The sequence below is a fragment of the Diceros bicornis genome, chromosome 26, assembly GCF_020826845.1.
Source record: "Diceros bicornis minor isolate mBicDic1 chromosome 26, mDicBic1.mat.cur, whole genome shotgun sequence".
Classification (NCBI taxonomy): domain Eukaryota; kingdom Metazoa; phylum Chordata; class Mammalia; order Perissodactyla; family Rhinocerotidae; genus Diceros; species Diceros bicornis.
Window position 1 is genome coordinate 14,506,155 of NC_080765.1, and position 23,110 is coordinate 14,529,264.

The 23,110-nt window shown below is 41.1% G+C and overlaps 1 long non-coding RNA gene across 1 annotated transcript in view; it reads left to right on the forward strand.

Moving 5' to 3' along the window:
* The first annotated feature begins 690 nt into the window (after window positions 1–690).
* Window positions 691–23,110, forward strand: part of LOC131422324 (uncharacterized) — a 28,988-nt gene continuing 6,568 nt past the window's right edge. Inside the window, exon 1 of the long non-coding RNA XR_009224066.1 lies at window positions 691–894. This is a non-coding gene — a long non-coding RNA (uncharacterized LOC131422324). The remainder of the gene's footprint in view (window positions 895–23,110) is intronic.

The following is a 23,110-nucleotide window of genomic DNA, read 5'->3' on the forward strand; positions in this document are numbered from 1 at the left end:
ATCACCACCTATCTAGTATTCTTCAAGCCCAATTCACCCTAGACTTCTCTCTCCCTCTTCCTGCCACTGTCTCTGCCTCTATCGCCAAACCCTTTGGAATCCTTCTCCTAGAGAACTCTCAAATCTGTCACCTCATTTCCATTACTAATGACCCGGGCTTAGTTCACACTCCTGGACTAATGAAATAGACTTATAGCTGGACTTACCCTTTCCTAATTGACTCCCTACAATGCCAATAAAGTGATCTTCCTAAAATTCCTAATTTATTATGTCATTCCCTCACTAAAAAATTCTTCAATAGATTTACACTACCTGTGAAAGACTATCTAAACTCCTGGCAGAACAACACGGCAACAGCTACCTAGTCTAGTCTGTGAGCACGCCCAATGGATTTCATGTCCAAAGTAGTCTGGTCCCCAAGTAGAGGCCTGGCAGTCTCATCTTCTGTCTGATGAACTATGCATTTATGTGTCAGGTTCAAGCATATAGCCTGGATTTCATAATCATCTCAGTTCAGTGACAAATGCTCATCCTCCTCCTTTAATGCCTCAGTGAAAGGAGTCTCCAACTCCAGCCACCAAGACTCAAACACTGGAGGCACCAGTTCTCCCCACCCCTCATCAGCCACACCAGATGAGACACCAAAGTCCTTCCCATTTAGCGGTCAGCCTACCTCCACCTGCTCTTCGGAGAACGCCGTGACGCCTCCTCGCCTGTGTCCCTGGCGCCTGGCTGGTTAGGTGTATCGTGTCGTTTAATCACCTCTGCAGCTGAGACAGTGAAACCAAGAAGTGAAGGAACTTGCTTCAAGTCACAGACCCAAAATGCGCTCCAGCTTGAAGTTGATTGCAGGCTGCCTGCCGCCGCCCTTCCACCTCGCATGGCGCGCCCAAGGTGAGTGCCTAGCCAAGTGCCGTGGGCTTTACCTGAGCTTTCGCTGTTTCTTAAGCCCTGTGAGGGCGGTATTGTCTCTACAGAGGAGTCTAAGGGACTTGTCAGCCCAGCTTTGTCTCGTGGCAAAACCTGGGCCATTTAAAACACCATATGTGGCCTCTGTGTTCCTCCACACCTTTCGTTTGAAATGGCTTTATTGAGGTGACTTACAAAAAGCCCATACATATTTAAAGTGTACAATTTGATTTTTATGTGTGTATGTATATGCCCCTGAAACCGTCACCACAATCAAGAGTGAACGTAGCCACCACCCCCAAAAGTTTCCTTCTGCCCATTTGCAATTCCTCCTCCCAGTCACAGTCTGCCATGACCACTCCTCAGAGAACCATAGATCTTCTTTCCGTCACTATAGATTAGTTTGCATTTTATAGAATTGTATTATGAATGTTTACTGTGTGCTTTTTTGGGAGGAGGAGAGTCGGGCTTAATTATTTTGAGATTCAGCAGTGTTGCTGAGTGTATCAATAGTTCATTTCCTCTTTATCACTGAGTAGTAGTCCATTATATGGATATACCACAGTTTGTTTATCCATTCACACATTGTTGGACTTTTAGGTTGTTTCCAGTTTCTGGTTTTTTTTTTTTTTCCTACAAACAAAGCTATCAACATGGTTCTTCATTTTCTTGCTATTCAGTTTTGAAAGTTCTTTACATTATCGGGATATGTCTTTCCAGTTATGTGACTCAATATTTTCTTCCAGTCTGTGGCTTAAAAGCATGTTTCAGAAGCAGACTTTTTAAATACTTCAAAGGCAAACTTTTTAAATTTTGATAAAGTTTAATTTATTAATTTTTATTTTTAGATTGTGCTGTTGGTTCCATATGTAAGAAATTTTTTCCTAACCCAAGGCCCCAAAGATTCTGTCCACTTTTTCTCCAGAAGTTTTATAGTTCTAAATTTTAAATTTATGTCTGCGAAATGCTGTATTAATTTTCATATATAGTGTGAAATATGGGTAGAAGTTAATTTCTTTGCATATAGATACCTAGTTGTTTCAACCATTTGTTGAAAAGACTAGTTTTTCTCTACCAAATTGCCTTTGCCACGTTTTTGAAAATCAATTGATCATATAAATGTGAGTTTATTTATGGAATCTCTATTCTGTTCATTGATTTATTTATCTGTATTAGCATTGATATCACATGGTCTTGATAACCATAGCTTTATAATAAGTCTTGAAATCAGGTCATTTAAATCTTTCAATTTTGTTCTTTTTTCTCAAAGTTGGCTTGGCTATCCTATAGCCTTTGCATTTCAAAATGAATTTTAGAATCAGTTTGCCAGTTTTCACAAGAAAAATTGCACAGATTTTGATTGAGATTGCAATGAATCTATAGATAAACCTAGGGAAAATTGACACCTTAAAAATATTGAGTCTTCTGATGTGTGAAAATGGTATGTCTCTGCATTTACTTATGTATTATGTAATTTCTCTCAGAAGTGTTTTGTAGTTTTTAGTGTACAGGCCTTGCACATCTTTTGTCAGATTTAACTCTAATTATTTCATACTTTTTATGCTATTGCAAATAGTATTACTTATAAATGTTTGATGGTTTATTGCTAACGTATAGAAATACAATTGATTTTTGTATATTGATCTTATATCCTGAAAACTTGCTAAACTCGCTCATTAGTTTGAGTAGCTTTTTACACAATCTATAGGATTTTATTCGTAGACAATCATGTCATCAGTGAATAAAGACCATTTTCTTCTTCCTTTTCAATCTGGACCTTTTATTTCTTTTTCTTACCTTAATTGTACTAGCTAGAACCTCCAGTACAGTTCAGTGGGGGAATGGATGGTCTTTCCAATAAATGAGGCTGGGTCAATTGGATAGTCATACGAGAAAGCATGAACCTTGACCCCTGTCTCACACCATACACAAAAGTTAATTTCAGAACCTTCATGGACCTGAATGTGGAAAATGAGACAATAATACTATTAAAGAAAACATAAGACAATGTTAATTGTAAGGGCAGGCAAAGATTTCTTAAATGAGACACAAATAACAGTAGCTATAAAAAGGTAACAAATTAATTCAATTTAATTTATAAATTAAATAGGATTAACTTATACATTAATTGAATTAGTAGAACTTGTATTCATCAAGACACCGTTAAGAAAGTAAAAGGTAAATGACAGGCCAGGAGAAGATATTTGCGAAATGTATCTGACAATGGACTCCTATAAATTGATAAGAAAACATCTGAATCAATTTTTTAGAGGAGAGGAGGGGCAGAAGGCTTGCACTGACCTTTACAAAAGAGGATAGCCAAAGGGCAAGGCATGATGAGAAGTCATTCAGTATCATTAGTCATCAAGGACATGCAAAGTAAAACCACAATTGAGATACCACTACAAACCAAGACTCTCAACTCCCACTGTGGTGCAACCACTTTGGAAAACTGGCAGTATCTGCTACAACTATACTTACATGTTCATCCTACGACCTAGCAGTGCCATTTCTGGGTATATACCCAACGTAAATTAGTGCTTATGTCCACCAAAAGACATGAATGAGAATGTTCATAGCAGTTTTATACATAATGACCAAAAACTGGAAACAACTCCAATGTCCATCAGCATTAGAATGGATAACTATATTATGTTGTATTCATATAATAGAATACTATTGTATGGAATGGAATACTACAACAAGGAAAAAGAACAACTACTGCTACATGCACGCACTTGGATGAATGTCACATATACAGTGTTGATCAAAATAAGTCAACCACAAAAGGTTACATCTGTATGATTCTATTTGTATAAAGTTCAAAAACGGGCAAAACCAACCCATGGTTACTTTTGATGGGGGGTGTGATAACGACTGGGAGAGAGCGCCAGCAAACCTATTGGGGTACCAGAAATGATCTGTATCTTGATCTGTGTGGTGGCTAAGCAGATGTAGACACATGTAAAAATTCACTGCTCTGCACCTAAGATTTATGTGTTTTATGTATAGATGTTATGTCAACATAAAAGAAAACTGAAGTGTTTTTTTCTGAACATAATTATTCAGCTCTGCTGATATGTACACATATTTCTGAGCCAAAGCTGCACTTTTGATCACTATAACTTTCTAGTAGGTTTGATATCTATAATATAAGTTCAAGTCTTTTCTTCCAAAATTTTCTTGCACCTGTATGCTTCCAAGCTAAACTTTAGGATCAGTTTTTCAAATTCCTTAGAAAAATTCTACTGGGATTTTTATTGGGATTATGCGATATTTGTAGTTTGTTTGAAGAGCACTTACATCTCTCCAGTATTGACTCTTTCCATCCAATCAACATGGTTCGTTTATTCAGGAATTTTCAATCAAGTTTTAAAGTATTCTTTATGTAGGGCTAGGACATGTTTTGGTGTATTATGTATATGATATATATTAAGTCATTATGGTTTCTGTTCCTATTATAGGAGAAATATTTGTCCCATTACTTCTCTAATCATTGCTGGTATATAAAAAGGCTCTTTTCCCCCCTATCTGGCCACCTTGCTGAACTCCTTCATTCATTTTAGGAGTTTTCCATTCGATTCTTTTAATTTCTAGGTTGTGAGTAATGTATTAAAATCTTTTCTCCTTTATATGAGAATCTGACTTCTGATTAGTTTCCTAACTGTGTTTTCCTGAAAACAGAAAGATGGTATGTGTAGACTATGTGACTAGGCAACTTTGCTTATAATAAAAATAACTCCTGGTTTGTAAGTTTTGTCTGGACTGGGAGTCACCATGGCCTTAGGTTCCTTTTCTAACCCGCAAGTCCCTTGTGGGGACCCTGGAAACCATACCTATGGAGTTGTCACCAAAGATATTTTGGCGGGGGTCGGGGGCATGAGGTTTTTAAATCGGAGTGACTGCCTGGTGTAGCTCTTGTCTTCCTGCACCTGAGCCGTCTGCTGAGTGGACTGCAGTCAAGATTCCCACTGCTAGGAATATCTACACTGCCTTGCTAGCATGTGTGGTTTCTGCCCTATGGCCTTGAATAGGCCAGGATGGTATGTGGCCCGCAGTGGTCTTGTGAATCTGAATTAGTTGAATCTAAGAAGACCCGCCCCCATGGGCATTGCAGAGTGGTGGAGCAGTGGGCTAGACTTTCGGACCCTCGATGCAGTTTGACCAATGGACTGTGAGATAGAGGGGTGGGGAAGGAACGCTGACAAGGCATTAAATGGCTGAGAGGGAGAGTCCATCTGCCCGTTCTCTGAAGTTGAAAACTCTGCGGCATATGACAAGAGATTAGGGCAGAAGCGGGCTGGAGTAAAACCAGATTCATACCAAGAGGAGACACTGCTCACTGCTTATGAAGGGGACCTGGGCCGAAACCCACTGCAGCTGAGCTACCGGGATAGGTTAATGTCTCGCTGGGAGGGTTGGAGGGGGGCTGTGAAGACAAAAGAATGAACCTGAAGACCCCATGCTTGTGATGGGCCGCCACCTGATAAAGCAGGCGGAACTGCCAAGTTGACTGCAATTCCCCTCAAACCTGAATCTGCATGGAGAGAGGTTTGAGAGCACCCAAGCAGACAAAGGGCTGTGCGGTGGCCAGCAGGTCCAGGCAGAGCTACAATGACAGCAGTTTAATATGGTTTGGGGTCACCAATACAAGGTTAAAGAAAGCTCTCCATGTGTGGGAGAGGGTAACCCCAGGCCACCTAAACAGCATCCTGGAGTCTGACCACAGCTTGGGACCCAGAATGCTTGAGTCAATTTAAGGCTGCACTGGAGCCTGAGCAGTGTCCTCTGCTGCCATCTAGTGAACATTTATGGGAATGCAAACATTTTCAAAAGCGACGCAGATTTTTAAAGCAATCATTGGTTATTGTACAGGCCTAAGCTGTACTATTAGACTGGATAAAACTCTTGATTTGCACTTAGTGTATAGGGAAAAACTACACTTTTTCTAAAAAGGTTAAATAAATTTCATTGTAGTATATTTGATTTGCTGAAAACTATGCTGTAATATCATTTGATATAAAATGCCTAGAATTCCCAGAATAAAGGGGGTATTTTAGGCATTATAAAGACAGATAGCCAAAGACTATTCCAGTTGCACAGGACATGGAGGGGCCATCCTTACCCCACTGGTTAATACAAATCCTCGTGATCACAAAATGTGCTAACTTGTCCTTTTCTATGTTGAAAATGTCAGCCAAAGTCGTGGAGGTGGACTATGGGCAAAGGGTTAACAAACACTTCCACATTGGAATCTAACCTTAGGTTATCTTCCTGAAAGTATGTGTCAACTATTTAGCTAGGCAACATTGCTTACGGTAAAAATGATCATTAGTAAATTGCATCTGGGCTGGCGACCCTCTGACTACCCGATGGGGAAACGATTGTTTTGAGCTTCCTGCGTGTGAAACTCTTGTAACTGGGCACGACCCGTGCAGAGACCCTGGAAGCTACGCCTGTGGAACTGTGAGATCGTCTCTGTGAGGCATGGGGCTTTACATCAAAGCAGCTCTCATAAAGGCCCCAGTGTTGATCTCGACTCCTTGCACCTACTGAATGAAGTGCAGCAAGGACCTCGCTGCAAAGAACACCTGAGGCTGCTCTGTGGCTGCTGCGGCTCCTGCCCTGTAGCCTTCTAGCTGCGCCGAGGAGGCCTGGGTCGTCTTGTGAGTCAACAAAGCCTAAGAAGACCGCTGCGGGCCTTGCAGAGGTCATTACATCTGCTGCCAAAAATGACTTTTTTTTCTTCTTCCTTTCCATAACTATACTCATGTCCTTTTCATTTGTTATTTGTTATAGTTTGTTGAATGATAATGAGCACAATGGTGGGAGGAGGGGTGCAGTGGGTGAGGAGGGGAGATGGAATGCCTTGTCCCTATATTTTATTTTTCCACTTTTTATTTGGAAATAATTTCGAACTTATAGAAAAGTTGCAAGAATACAAAGACTTCCTAGAAAGACTTCACAGAGATTCACTGTTAACAGTTTTCCACATTTGCTTTATTTTTATTTTCTCTCTCTACATGTATGCATTTTTATTATCATTATTTGAGAGTAAGTTGCAGCCATCATATCCCTTTATCCTTATTATTTTATCGTGTACTTCCTAAAAAACAAGAAATCTACGTACATTATCACAGCATAATTTTCAAATTGGGAATGAAAATGAATACAGTGCTATTACCTAATTAACAGACCTGTGAAAATTTTTCCAGTTGTCCCAATATTGTTTTTTTATAGCATATTTTTTCCCTGCTCCCAGATCCAGTCTTGTAGTCATCTCACTGCTTTTAGTTGTCATGTCCCTTTACTCTTCCTTAATCAAGAATAGTTCCTTAACCCTTTTTTGTCTTTCATGACATGGACATTTTGAAGAGCACAGGCCTATTGTTTTAGCAGAATTTCCTTCAGTTTGGATTTGTCTGATGTTTCCTCACGGTCCGATTCAGGTTGGGGTCTCCACCCTTTAGGGAACTCCACTCTGGCCTTCCTCTAGCCACATCTCTCAAGCCTGGAGCCAAGGAGGCAAGCCCATTGGAGCCTGCCCACTCCCACTTGGTCCAGAGAGTAAATATTTTAGGCTTTGCAGGCGTATGATCTCTGTCACAACTACTCAGCTCTGCTACTGTAGCAAGAAAGCTGCCGTAGATAATGTGTAAATGAATGAGCATGGCTATATTCAAATAAAATTTTATTTATAAAAACAGGTGGAGGGCGCATATTTGGCCCATGAGTCAGTTTGCTTGACCCCTCTTCTAATCCATGCCCCAGCTACCAAGAACTCCAGAATTCCACACCCAAACAGCCTCAGACCCGTTCCCAGAGTAGGCCTGTGAGGGCCTCTCTTCCCCGGGTCTGCCATCGTGAGGCGTGGCATCTTGCCACTAGGGAGTGCGTTTCTCTAGGCTTGCGTGTGCCCAGGAGGTGGCAGTTTTGAGGAATGTGGACAGATTTGAATGCAGAGGTGGGGCCTTCGCAGTGTCCGAAAGAGCTGAGAGTGAGAAGAGAAGGGGCAAAGAGCTAGCCGGGCTGGCTCCCCTCCTCTCACCATGTCTGGTGCGAGACTCCAAGGAGCCTGAGAATTACATTCGCACCTGGCCTTCCTGGTCAGTGTGAAGGGTTAGTTTATCCAGAGAAAAAGGAGTGACATATGTTATTCAACCATTTGTTGCTTGAATTATATATATATATATTTGAACATTTAGCTATATGGTACGTGGTCTCTATTTGCACTTTGCCCCAGGCCCATAGTGCCAGGGCAGCCTGTGTGACAGCACGAACACTTCTCAGAACAGCCTCAGCCGGCCTACTGGTCCCCACAGGTGTTCACCTGTGAAGAGAACCTGCAAACTGGCCCCTGGCTCCACTCTGCCCCCGGGAGAATCAGGGGCGATCTGTGGCAAGGCCTCCCAGCCTTCCTTGCCTGCAGCCACTTGGGTTGGCAAAAGACCCCAGGTTCAGTGCTCAGATTCTAAGCAACAGAACAAGGAAGATACTAACGGGCCAACTCCTCATTCTTCCCACTTTCTACTTCTAGACTGTCTTTTTTTTCTAGTTTATCTAACTGATTTCTTTGGACATCTTGATATTTGAACAACAAATTCCACTGACAGACTTCAGACCCCTGGAGGTTTCTGCATCTCCCTCTCTCATTCATGTAACAGACCCCCACCACGACTGCTACCACCCCTGCCATCGCCACGCTGCCATCACTGCCTCTGGTCAGCACGGGGCCTTAAGGCACCTGTCCCTTACCCAGAACACTCCAGAGCCGGGAGATGTCGTAGGGGTGCCATCTTACCAACACTAGTGCACACTCATGTCCAGACACTTTGGAATTCCAACCAAGTAAATAACAGCAATATGGTTCCCGGATCTCGTAACTAGTGAGGTGTATCTGGAAAGATAAGCAGTTCTTTAAAATGTTACCCCATGAAGTACCTCCAACTTTCAATATTTTTTAGAGGAAAGTAATGTATGTAAAGTATTAATCTAAATATCACTTCCAATAACATAATACTTTTGTAAGGCATCCGATAACATGGAAATTTAAGAATTACTGCTATGCAACTTACATAATTCCTATAATATGGTAGCATATAATTTACTGTTGTATAATTTACTATTATTTTGCTGAATTATTTAACTTTTGTCCTAAAATTGTTTTCTGTAAATATAAACTCTAAAAGTTGTTTCATTGTAATTTGTTTCTTTTTATAATGCTTTGAATCTCCAGAAAAAGGCCTTTTTTTATGACAGTCTTTTGCAATAATATATTGATTAGTTACTCTATCCTTTTTAAAAAAAATTTTTATTGAGGTCATAATAGTTTATAACATTGTGAGATTCCAGTTGTACATTATTATTTGTCGGTCACCATATAAATGCGCCCCTTGACCCCTTGTGCCCACCCCCCAGCGCCCTTCCCCCTGGTAACCACCAAACTGTTCTCTCTGCCCATGTATTAGTTGATATTCCACATATGAGTGAAGTCATACAGTGTTTGTCTTTCTCTGTCTGGCTTATTTCACTTAACATAATACCCTCCAGTCCGTCCATGTTGTTGCAAATGGGACGATTTTGTGTTTTTTTTTATGGCTGAGTAGTATTCCATTGTATATATATACCACATCTTCCTCATCCAGTCATCTGTCGACGGACACTTGGGTTGCTTCCACTTCTTAGCTATAGTGAATAATGCTGCGATGAACATAGGGGTGCATAAGTCTCTTTGGATTGTTGATTTGAGGTTTGTTGGGTAGATACTCAGTAGTGGAATAGCTGAATCATAAGGTATTCCTGTTTTTAATTTTTTGTGTGTGTGAGGAATATCAGCCCTGAGCTAACATCCATACCAATCCTCCTCTTTTTTATTTTTTTTTTTGCTGAAGAAGACTGGCCCTGAGCTAACATCCATGCCTATCTTCCTCCACTTTATGTGGGACGCCGCCACAGCATGGCCTGACAAACAGTGTGTCAGTGCGTGCCCAGGATCCAAACCTGTGTTGCCAGCAGCAGAGTGCGCGCACTTAACTGCTACACCACGGGGCCAGCCCTGTTTTTAATTCTTTGAGGAGTCTCCATACTGTTTTCCATAGAGGCTGCACCAGTTTGCATTCTCACCAGCAGTGGATTAGGGTTCCCATTTCTCCACAGCCTCTCCAGCATTTGTTGCTTTTTGTCTTGGTGATTATAGCCACTCTAACGGGTGTAAGATGATACCTTAGTGTGGTTTTGATTTGCATTACCCTGATGATTAGTGATGTTGAGCATCTTTTCATGTGCCTGTTGGCCATCTGTATATCTTCTTTGGTGAAGTGTCTGTTCATTTCCTGTGCCCATTTTTTGATTGGGTTGTTTGTTTTTTTGTTATTCAGTTGTGTGAGTTCGTTATATATTATGGAGATTAATCCCTTGTCAGATTTAAGTTTTGCAAGTATTTTTTCCCAGCTCGTGGTTTCCCTATTCATTTTGATCCTGGTTTCATTTGCCTTGTAGAAGCTCTTTAATCTGATGAAGTCCCACTTTTTAATTTTTTCTTTTGTTTCTCTTGTCTGAGTGGACATGGAATTCAAAAATATCCCTTTATGGCTGCTGGCGAGTAGTGTACTACCTATATTTTCCTCCAGGAGTTTTATAGTTTCAGGTCTCACCTTCAGGTCTTTGATCCATTTTGAGTTAATTTTTGTGTATGGCAAAAGAAGATGGTCTACTTTTATTCTTTTGCATGTGGCTATCCAGTTTTCCCAGCACCATTTATTGAAGAGACTTTCCTTTCTCCACTGTATGTCCTTAGCTCCTTTGTCAAAGATTAGCTGCCCGTAGATATGAGGTTTTATTTTGGGACTTTCAATTCTGTTCCATTGATCTGTGTGTCTGTTTTTGTACCAGTACCATGCTGTTTTAATTACTATCACTTTGTAGTATGTTTTGAAGTCAGGGATTGTGATGCCTCCAGCCTTGTTCTTCTTTTTCAGGATTGCTTTAGCTATACGGGGTCTTTTGTTGCCCCATAAGAATGCTAGTATTCTTTGTTCTATTTCTGTGAAGAATGTCCTTGGGATTCTGATTGAGATTGCATTGAAACTGTAGATGGCTTTAGGTAGTATGGACATTTTAACAATGTTTATTCTTCCAGTCCAAGTGCATGGAATCTTTTTCCATTCCTTTATGTCATCATTGATTTCACTCAGTAATGTCTTATAGTTTTCCTTGTATAGATCTTTCACTTCCTTGGTTAAATTTACTCCTAGATATTTTATTCTTTTTGTTGCAATTGTAAATGGGATTGTCTTCTTGAGTTCTCTTTCTGTTAGTTCGTTGTTGGTATATAGAAATGCAACTGATTTCTGTAAGTTGATTTTATACCCTGCCACTTGGCTGCAGTTGTTGATTATTTCTAATAGTTTTCTGATGGATTCTTTAGGGTTTTCTATATATAAGATCACGTCATCTGCAAACAGTGAGAGTTTCACTTCTTCATTGCCTATTTGGATTCCTTTTATTCCCTTTTCTTGCCTAATTGCTCTGGCCAGAACCTCCAGTACTGTGTTGAATAAGAGTGGCAAGAGTGGGCATCCTTGCCTTGTCCTTGCTTTCAGAGGGATGGCTTTCAGTTTTTCCCCATTGAGTATGATGTTGGCTGTGGGTTTGTCATATATGGCCTTTATTATGTTAAGGTACTTTCCTTCTATACCCATTTTGTTGAGAGTTTTTATCATAAATGCATGTTGGATCTTGTCAAAAGCCTTCTCTGCATCTATTGAGATGATCATATAGTTTTTATTCCTCGTTTTGTTAATGTGGTGTATCACACTGATTGATTTGTGGATGTTGAACCATCCCTGTGTCCCTGGTGTAAATCCCACTTGATCATGGTGTATAATCTTTTTAATGTATTGCTGGATTTGGTTTGCCAATGTTTTGTTGAGGATTTTTGCATCTATGTTCATCAGCGATGTTGGCCTGTAATTTTCCTTCTTTGTATTGTCCTTGCCTGGCTTTGGTATCAGAGTGATGTTGACCTTGTAGAATGTGTTGGGAAGTATTCCATCTTCCTCTATTTTTTGGAATAGTTTGAGAAGGATAAGTATCAAGTCTTCTTTGAATGTTTGGTAAAATTCTCTAGAGAAGCCATCTGGACCTGGACTTTTATTTTTTGGGAGGTTTTTGATTGCTGTTTCAATCTCTTTACTTGTGATTGGTTGATTCAGGTTCTCTATTTCTTCTTGATTCAGTTTTGGGATGTTGTATGAGTCTAGGAATTTATCCATTTCTTCTAGATTGTCCAATTTGTTGGCATATAGTTTTTCATAGTATTCTGTTATAATCTTTTGTATTTCTGTGGTATCTGTTGTAATTTCTCCTTTTTCATTTCTAATTTTATTTATTTGAGCCTTCTCTCTTTTTTACTTGGTGAGTCTGGCTAAGGGTTTGTCAATTTTGTTTATCTTCTCAAAGAACCAGCTCATTGTTTCATTGATCCTTTCTACTGTTTTTTAAATTTCATTATCATTTATTTATGCTCTGATTTTTATTATTTCCCTCCTTCTGCTGACTTTAGGCTTTGTTTCTTCTTATTTTTCTAATTCTGTTAGGCATAGTTTGAGGTTGCTTATTTGGGCTTTTCCTTGTATGTTAGGGTGGGCCTGTATTGCTTTGAGTTTCCCTCTCAGGACTGCTTTTGCTGCATCCCATATGATTGGTACGGTGTATTTTCATTTTCATTTGTCTCCAGCTATGCTTTGATTTCTCCTTTAATTTCATCAATGATCCATTGGTGGTTTAGTAGCTGTTGAGTCTCCACAGCTTTGTCAGTTTCCCAGTTTTTTCCTTGTAGTTGATTTCTAACTTCATGGCATTATGGTCTGAAAAGATGCTTGTTATGATTTCAATCTTCTTAAATTTATATAAGCATGCCTTGTTTCCCAACATATAGTCTATTCTTGAGAATGTTCCATGCACGCTTGAGAAGAATTTGTAATCTGCTGTGTTTGGATGGAGTGCTCTGTATATGTCTATTAAGTCCATCTCATTTAGATTTTGTTTAGGTCCATTATTTCCTTATTTATTTTCTGTCTGGGTTATCTGTCCATTGACGAGAGTGGGGTGTTAAGATCCCCTGGTACTATTGTGTTGTTGTTAATATCTCCTTTTAGGTTTTTCAATAGTTGCTTTATGTACCTTGGTGCTCCTGTATTGGGTGCATATATATTTAAAAGTGATACATCTTCTTGGTGGGGTGTGCCTTTTATCATTATATATTGCTCCTCTTTGTCTCTCATTACCTGTTTTATCTTGAAGTCAACTTCGTCTGATATAAGTATGGCAACACCTGCTTTCTTTTGTTTGCCATTAGCTTTGAATATTGTCTTCCATCCTTTCACTCTGAGCCTGTGTTTGTCTTTAGAGCTGAGATGTGTTTCCTGGAGGCAGCATATTATTGGGGGTCTTGTTTTTTAATCCATCCCACCACTCTGTGTCTTTTGATTGGAGAGTTCAGTCCATTTACATTTAGGGTACTTATTGATATATGGGGGCTTGTTGTTTTTTTATCGCTCTTTTTCTGGTTCTTTTGCATTTCTTTTGTTTCTTGTCCCATGTGTTTCAGACTACCAATTTAGTTTGGTAGTTCTGTATGGGAGTTCCCTTAGTTTTCTCTTTCTTTATCATGTGTGATTCTGTTCTGATTATTTGGTCAGTGGTTACCATGAGCTTCGTATAAAAAATATCTTGTATGTGATAGTCCATTTTTTGATGGCCTCTTATTCCCTTAGACTAAGTCAATTCGATCCCTTTCCTCTTTCCCTTCTAAGTTATTGTTGTCACATCTTAGTCCTTCTTGTGTTGTGAGTTTGTGTTTAACATGATGAGGTTATATTTATGCTTGGTACTTACCTTCCCTTGATCTTTTTTTTGTGTGTGTGAGGAAGATTGGCCCTGAGCTAACATCTGCCAATGTCCTCTTTTTTTTTCTTTTTTTGTTGAGGAAGACTGGCCTTGGGCTAACATCCATCCCCATCTTCCTCCACTTTATATGGGACGCATGCCACAGAACAAGCGCTGCGTCTGTTTGCGCCTGGGATCCGAACTGGCAAGCCCCAGGTCGGTGCAGTTGAGCAGGTGCACTTAACCACTTGCATCACCGGGCCAGCCCCTGATCTTTGGTTTTATATTGAAGTGTTTGCTAATCTATTTTGATAGAGGACTGCAATTTTTCTGGTTTTGTTGACCTATTTTCCTCCTTGTTCAAAACTTTGAATCCCCTTTCTCTTTTTTCCCTCAGGTATGAGGGCCTTCTTGAACACTTCTTGTAGTGGGGGTCTTGTGGCAATGAACTCCCATAGCTTTTGTTTATCTGGGATAGTTAATATTTCTCCATCATATCTGAAGGATATTTTTGATGGATAGAGTATTCTTGGCTGAAAGTTTTTGTCCTTCAGAATTTTGAATATATCGTTCCACTCTCTCCTAGCCTGTAAAGTTTCTGTCACGAAATCAGCTGAGATCCTGATAGGAAATCCTTTGTATGTGTTTTTTTTTGTTCAGGCTGCCCTTAATATTTTTTCTTTGTCATTGACTTTTGCCACCTTTACTACTATATGCCTTGGAGACGGTCTTTTCGTGTTGATATATTTAGGAGATCTATTGATTTCATTCACCGGTATTTCCAGCTCCTTCCCCAGGTTTGGAAAGTTCTCAGATATTATTTCTTTGAACAAGTTCTCTGTTCCTTTTTCCCTCTCTTCTCCCTTGGAATGCCTATAATCCTTATGTTGGATTTCCTAGAGTTGGATATTTCTCGAAGAGTTTCTTCATTTCTTTTTAGTCTTAGTTCTCTTTCCTCCTCCATCTGAAGCATTTCTGCATTGCTGTCCTCAATATTGCTAATTCTTTCCTCTATATTGTTGGCTCTGATGCTTAAGGTTTCCAGATTTGTCTTTATCTCCTCTATTGTATTTTTCATCTCTAAGATTTCTGATTGGATTTTTTTTTTACGGTTTCCATCTCCTTTGTGAAGAACTTCCTGATTTCATTGAATTGCCTGTCTGTGTTTTCTTGTATTTCATTAAGCTTTTTTATGATGGCTATTTTGAATTCTCTGCCATTAAGGTTATACAATTCTGTGCTTTCTGGGTTGACTTCTGGGTGCTTGTCATTTTCCTTTCGGTCTGGAGATTTAATATATTTTTGCATCGTGCCTGTCGGTGTTGGCTTACTTTTCCTCATACTGAAAATATATGGTCGCAGTTTCCTCTTGCTGCTGCTGATTGGGGGTCAAGGGCCGTGTATTCTGCCCTGCCTCAATCCTCGGGCACTCTCATGGTCCCCTGGCTGATCTGAGGCGTGGCTGAGTGGAGGCTGCTGGGGGGTAAGTGTGGGAACAGCTGGAGCTGGAGCATGGGAACAACTGAGACTGGAGCACAGCTAGGCCAAAGCAGCTGGGGCTTGGGTGCAGGTGGGTTGAAGCAGCTGCAGCTGAAGTGCCGCTGGGCCGAAGAAGCTGGAACTGGAGTGCGCTGAGCCGAAGAAGCAGGAGCTGGGGCACCAGTGGGCGAAAGAAGCTGGAACTGGAGTGCTGTGGGCTGAAGTTGCTGGTGCCAAGTCAGCTGGAGCCTGAGCACAGGCCAAGCCAAAGCCACTGGAGCCAGGGAACAGGGGTGGTCCAGCCGAAGGAGCTGGGGCTGTGACACGGGGAAGCTGGGAAAGCTGGGGCCATGGCTTGGTCCAGCCAGAGCAGCTGGGGCTGTGACCTTGTGGGGCCTGAGCTGCCGCTGCCTCTGGTGTGGGGGCATAGACTCGCCTTGCTGCTGGTTGGCCCGGGCACCTAGGGACTGCTGCCTGTGGGGGTGGGGCACGGTCACGCTGCCCCTGCTGGTGGGGCCTGGGCTCCTGGGGGCTGCTGATTCTGGGGAGGAGGCTATGCTGAAGTACCACTGTGCTGAAGCACCAGTCAGGCGGGCTGCATGGGAGAGGGGCGCTTATTTCGCCTCCCCTATCTCAGAGGTTTCTCGCCTCACTGTCACTCTCTGCTCTCCTGAGGGGCTAGTTGGTTGAAACTACCCTCGCAACAGTTCAGCTCCCTCTCTAGGGGTATCTCCTTAGGCCATGAGGGGTCTTGGAGAGTGCCGGTTTTCACGCAGTGAGCCACCCCTCCCCCTCCTCTGAGAGCCGCGTGGTCTCAGTCTCTGGGACGCAGTCCTTGGGGAAGGAAAGGAGCTCCTCTAACCTCCTTCCAATTCCTATGGGGATTCCAGCACCTCCGTCCTCGGGTGTATGGCTGCTTGAGTGCCTCAGATGTCCCCTGTGTTGTGTGAATAGCTTCTGTTGGAATATGAATGCCCTTTTTATTGTGTCTTAGAGGGGGAGAGTTCAATGGGGGAAGCTCACTCCGCCATGATGCTGACATCACTCCGTTGTCTTTTCATTTTGATCCTCATTTCTTTTGCCTTGCAGAAGCTCTTTAGTCTGATGAAGTCCCACTTGTTTATTTTTTCTTTTGTTTCCCTTGTCTGAGTAGACATGGAATTTGAAAAGATCCCTCCAAGACCGAACTCAAAGAGTGTTCTGCCTATATTTTCTTCTAGGAGTTTTATAGTTTCAAGTCTTACTTTTAAGTGTTTGATCCATTTTGAGTTAATTTTTGCGTATGGCAAAAGATAATGGTCTACTTTCATTCTTTTGCATGTGACTGTCCAATTTTCCCAGCACCATTTGTTGCAGAGACTTTCCTTTCTCCATTCTATATTCTTAGCTCCTTTGTTGAAGATTAGCTGTCCCTATATGTGTGGTTTTATTTCTGGACATTCAATGTGTTCCATTGATCTGTACGTCTGTTTTTGTACCAGTACCATGCTGTTTTGATTATTAGACCTTTGCATTATATTTTGAAGTTAGGGATTGTGATGCCTCCTGCTTTGTTCTTTTTCTCAGGATTGCTTTAGCTATTTGGGGTCTTGTGTTGCCCCAATGAATTTTAGTATTCTTTGTTCTATTTCTGTGAAGAATGTCATTGGAATGCTGATTGGAATTACATTGACTCTGCAGACGGCTTTAGGTAGTATGGACTTTTTAAATATGTTTATTCTTCCCATCCATGTGTATGGGATATCTTTCCATTTCTTTATGTCACCATCGATTTCTTTCAACAATGCCTTATAGTTTTCGTTCTATAGGGCTTTCACCTCCTTGGTTAATTTTATTCCTAGATATTTTATTCTTTTTGTTACGATTGTAAGTGAGATTGTATTCCTGAGTTCTTTCTGTCAGTTCGTTATTAGAGTATAGAAATGCAACTGATTTTTGTAAGCTGATTTTGTACGCTGCAAATTTGCTGTCGTTGTTGATTATTTCTAATAGTTTTCTGATGGATTCTTTAGGGTTTTCTATATATAAAATCATGTCATCTGCAAACAGCGAGAGTTTCACTTCTTCATTGCCTATTTGGATTCCTTTTATTCCTTTTTCTTGCCTAATTGCTCTGGCCAGAACCTCCAGTACTGTGTTGAATAAGAGTGGTGAGAGTGGGCACCCTTGTCTTGTCCCTGTTCTCAGAAGGATGGCTTTCAGTTTTTCCCCATTGAGTATTATGTTGGCTGTGGGTTTGTCATATATGGCCTTTATTATGTTGAGATACTTTCCTTCTATACCCATTTTGTTGAGACTTTTTATCATAAAGAGATGTTGGATATTGTCAAAAGCATTCTCTGCATCTATTGAGATGATCATATGGTTTTTATTCCTCGTTTTGTTAATGTGGTGTATCACGTTGATTGATTTGCGGATGTTGAACCATCCCTGGTATAAATCCCACTCCATCAAGGTGTATGATCTTTTTAATGTATTGCTGGATTTGGTTTGCCAATGTTTTGTTGAGGATATTTGCATCTATGTTCCTCAATGATATTGGCCTGTAATTTTCCTTCTTTGTATTGTCCTTGCCTGGCTTTGGTATCAGAGTGATGTTGGCCTCATAGAATGAGTTAGGAAGTGTTCCATCTTCCTCTATTTTTTGGAATAGTTTGAGAAGGATAGGTTTTAAATCTTCTTTGAATGTTTGGTAAAATTCTCCAGAGAAGCCATCTGGTCCTGGACTTTTATTTTTTGGGAGGTTTTTGATTACTGTTTCAATCTCTTCACATGTGATTGGTCTGTTCAGATTCTCTGTTGCTTCTTGATTCAGTTTTGGAAGGTTGTATGAGTCTAAGAATTAATCCATTTCTTCTAGATGTCCAATTTGTTGGCATATGGCTTTTCATAGTATTCTTTTATAATCCTTTGTATTTCTGTGGTGTCCATTGTAATTTCTCCGCTTTCATTTCTAATTTTATTTATTTGAGCCTTGTCTCCTTTTTCCTTAGTAAGTCTGGCTAAAGGTTTGTCAATTTTGTTTATCTTCTCAAAGAACCAGCTCTTTGTTTCATTGATCTTTTCTACTGTTTTTTAATGGTGACAAAGGGGCCATACTAATGTAAGGTGCTAATCACAGGGAAAATTGGGTGTGAAGTATACGGGAACTCTGTATTATCATCACAATTTTTGTAAATCTAAAACTATTCTAACATTAAAACTTTATTTAACAATTTTTTATAAATAAAGGCATGGCTCCCTGATATCAATAAGCCTCGTGAAAATGCATTCATTAATAATCAGAGGAAGCACCCCCCACATGCTTGTACATGCACACACATGCACGCACACACACACACACACACACACAACTCGGGCACAGGGAGGGAGCCCAGGATCTGACTCTGACATCACAATGAACAGATTCCAAACAGCAATTACACTGCGAAGTATTATGGTAAAACAATTATTGAAATTGCTAGTCGAAAACAGTTAATGGAATAATTACGACAGATTGACCTAAAAGCTGATTTAAAATTAACCTGACGCGTGCATGCTATCTAAATAATGACTCTCTCCTATGTGCTAGGCTCTCATTAAAATCAAATTCCACTGGGAGAAATTACACACTTGCACCGTGATTGGGAAGAACAGGCCGCGTTCACTCAACCACTGATGGAACTGGAGGGTCATCAGACGAGGTAAATGGAAATGAGTGTCCTGTCCTTCCAGGTGCGCTGCGATCTGTCTCAGTAACAAGCCACCTCTCTCCCATTTTTCCCTTTGGAAATGATGGAAACTCATTAAAATTGCATCAGCTCAGGACCCCAAACCACTAGGTGCCTGAGTGGGCACATCTGAAGCTTCCAAAGGGAAAGATCGGAAGGGAGGGGCCGTGGGCTGGGGTCCCGTGGACGCACTGTGGGCAGGGAAGGAAGCTGAGCAGCTCTGAAAATGAGGCCCCTCAAGCACTCGAGGAAACTCGATGGCTTCCACCCCTCGTTTCTCTAAAGGTGAGAAAGCCCATGCTTGTTGGAGACCAAACTCCAGGTGGGTGGCAGAGGCAGGAGCTCTTTTCAGCATAATGCTTTTCCCCGCCCAGCACCTTCTCCTTTCCACTACCGTATCCAGATGGAAAGAACTCATGGTGAGGTTTGTGGGTCTACAGGCCTGGATCACACCTTGCTCCTGAGTTTAGCCCAGGGGTGTCCCAGTCTGAGTGAGCAGTTTTCGCTTGTCCCCATATCCCTAGCCGGCTGCCTGCCAGTGGCCAACCTAGGATCCTGTGGTGTGTGCGCCCATGTTGGGGGATGCCACCTGAGAAGGTCCGCCCTGCTGGAGGAGGGTCATGGGCACCCCTCCCTCCAAGGGCCCTGGCTCCTGGCAAGAAGGTCTCAGCTGATGTCTGGAACACAGGGGTGTAGGCTCCTTGTTCCTTGTAAACCCCTGGAGTTACCTTGATAACATTTTTTTAAATGGATCCCCTGCTCAGCATTTTTATGAGATAAAGAATTTCCCCCATTAAAATTATTCAAGTTTAGTAATAACATATTATTGGGACAAGCAGGAAAACACAGGATGCTCCAAAATGATCCATTACTTGGAGGATTTTAAAATTCTAATGAGAGAAACCACTCTCTCTCATTGTTCATCCTCTTGGCCATCAGCAGGATTAGTCTGGGAGAAGGACAAGGCAGGAATTGGCTGCATTCCTTATTTATCCCTCTGATTTCTCCAGAGTTTTTCTTTTCTTCAAAGAGAAATCTCTGGGCTCTGCAGGGCTTGTCAGTGATGATGTCAGGCAACTCTGAGACTGTGCAGAGCAGGAGGATGAGAACAGGGGAGGGAGAGGAGGAAGAGCTGGGACCATCACTTCCCATCACAGGCTGAGGCTGAGTTAATCTCCACCTAGGTCAGCATCTCAGGAATCGGATGTCATCGGCCTTGTCACACCGTGGGGGTTGGGAACAGGGAACAGCCAAGTAGCCACGGCCACTTTCAGAGAAATAAACAAGGTGGGAGGGCACCACTGGGAGCCAGTTTGAAAATGGTCACTAAGGTGAAATAATAAGACACAGTCTTCAGAAAAGTGAAGACAATTCTTTTGGTTCTCAGACTCGCAAACACCGTGTGTTCTTTAGGAGCAGACTGAAGCCGTTGACCTCTAGGGTGATTGTGAAAGGAATCTGGGCTCCATCACTGTTTCTGAATAAGTCAGAACAGTTCAACACTCACTCCGTGATAATGCGGAAGATGACCAGCGTCCAGGTGCTGTGGGGTCGAGACGTCTATCACTCAGGGCATCCTGCCGGGCAGAGGGGGCTGGCCTGGTGGCCACTAGAACTTTATCAGATGTGGGATTTGCAAATATTTTCTGCCATTTTGGATTGTGGATTATCTTTTTTCCTTCTTAATATTCTCCTTTTATGCACAAAAGTTTTTCATTTTGAAGAAGTCCAATTTGTCTAATTTTTCTTTTGTTGCTTGTGCTTTTGGTGTTATATCTAAGAAATCATTGCCAAATTCAAGTCACAAAGATTTACTCCTATGTTTTCTTCTATGAGTTTTATAATGTTGGCTCTTTTATGTGGGCCTTGGATCCATTTTGAACTCATTTTGTGGATGGTGTGAGGTAAGGGTCCAGCTTCACGCTTTTGCATGTGGGTGTCCAGTTGTTCCAGCACCTGTACTAACTGTTTGTGGGTTTCTTCGGATGTTTCCTCATGTATGATTCTATCTGCATAAAGAGGCATAAAGAGGCAACTCTACTGCATTTCCAATTGTTGTGATTTTTATTTTTATTTTATTTCAAACTGTCTGTGCCTTTATATTTAAAGTGCAATTTTTGTAGATAGTATACATTTGGGTCTTATTTTTACATCCCTCCCGAGAATCTCGGCCTTTAACTGAACTCTTCGGTCCACTAATGTGTAAAATGATGAGCAAACAAAATGGTGGGATAGGAGTTTCAAGCACAGGTTGTTCAGCAACAGCCTTGAACAAAAAGAACAAAGTTGGAGGCATCACACTTCCTGACTTCAAAATATACTACAAAGCTATGGGGGCCAGCCCGGTAGCATAGTGGTTAAGTTCGCCTGCTCCACTTCGGAGGCCCAGGGTTCACAGGTTCAGATCCTGGGCGCGGACCTACACACTGCTCATCAAGCCATGCTGTGGTGGTGCCCCACATACCAAAAATAGAGGAATATGGGAACAGATGTTAGCTCAGGGCTAATCTTCCTCACCTATATGTGTATATATATATATATATATATATATATATATATATATATATATATATATATATATATATATATACATACTACAAAGCCATAGTAATCAAAACAGCATGGCACTGGCATTAAAACAGACACACAGACCAATGGAACAGAAGAGAGAGCCCAGAAATTACTCCATGCATTAATGTAAATTGATCTTTGACAAAGTTGTTAAGAATACACAACGGGGAAAGGATAGTCTCTTCAACAAACAGTGTTGGGGAAACTGGTTTTCCACACATGGAAGAACTGAACCCTTACCTCACTCCGTATGTAAAAATTAACTCAAAATGGATTAAAGACTTAAATTTAAGACCTGAGACCATAAAACTATTAGAAGAAAATATAGGAGAAAAACTTGAGATTGGTCTGGGCAATGCTTTTTTTGGACATGACCCCAAAAGCAGAGGCAACAAAAGTAAAAGTAGACTAATGGGATTCATTCAAACTAAAAAGCTTCTGCACAGCAAAGGAAATCATCAACAGAATGAAGAGACAACCTACAGAATGGGAGAAAATATTTGCAAACTGTAATCTGATGAGGGGTTAATATCCAAAATATATAAAGAACTCATACAACTCAATAGCAAGAAACAAGTAACTCAGCTGAAAAATGAGCAAAGGATATGAAGAAACATTTCTCAAAAGAAGACATACGAATGGCCAACAGTTACATGAAAAGGTGCTCAACATCACTAGTCATCAGGGAAATGCAAATCAAAACCACAATCAGATATCACCTCACACCTGTTAGAATGGCCATCAGCAAAAAATAACATGTCTTGTTGAGGATGTGGAGAAAAGGGAACCCTTGTGCACCATTTGTGGAAATGTAAATTGGTGTGGCCACTGTGGAAACCAGTATGCAGCTTCCTCAAAAAATTAGCAATCGTATCAATAGAACACCTTGAATGATTGATAGAACCGATCATTGTACATAAACCAGATCTGCACATATATGATAAATAAAAGAATGTAAGGGAAAAAGTTAACAGTAGGACTACCACGTGATCCAACAATCCCACTCCTGGGATATATCCAAAGGAAATGCAATCAGTATTTCAAAGAGATATCTGCACCCCCATGTTCACTGCAGCATTAATCACAGTAGCCGAGATATGGAAACAACCCAAGTGTCCGTTGACAGATGAATGGATAAAGAAGATGTGGTACATATACACAACAGAATATTATTCAATCATGAGAAAGAAGGAAATCCTGCCATTTGTGACAACACGGACGAGCCTGGAGGACATTATGCTAAACGAAACAAGCCAGACAGAGATAGACAAATGTGGTATAATCTCACTTATAGGTGGAATCTAAAAAAACAAAAAAACACATGGAACTCATAGAAGCAGAGATTAGAACGGTTACCAGGGGCTAGGGTTGCGGGGGGAGATGGTGCTCAGGGGTACAAAGCTGCAGTGACGTGGGTTGAATAAGTCCAGAGATCTAATGTACAGCACGATGACCACAGTTAATACTACTGTGCTGAATACTTGAGATCCGCTAAAAGAGTAGCTGGGTGCTCTTATGACAAAAAAACTGGTAACTCTGTGAGGAGATGAGGT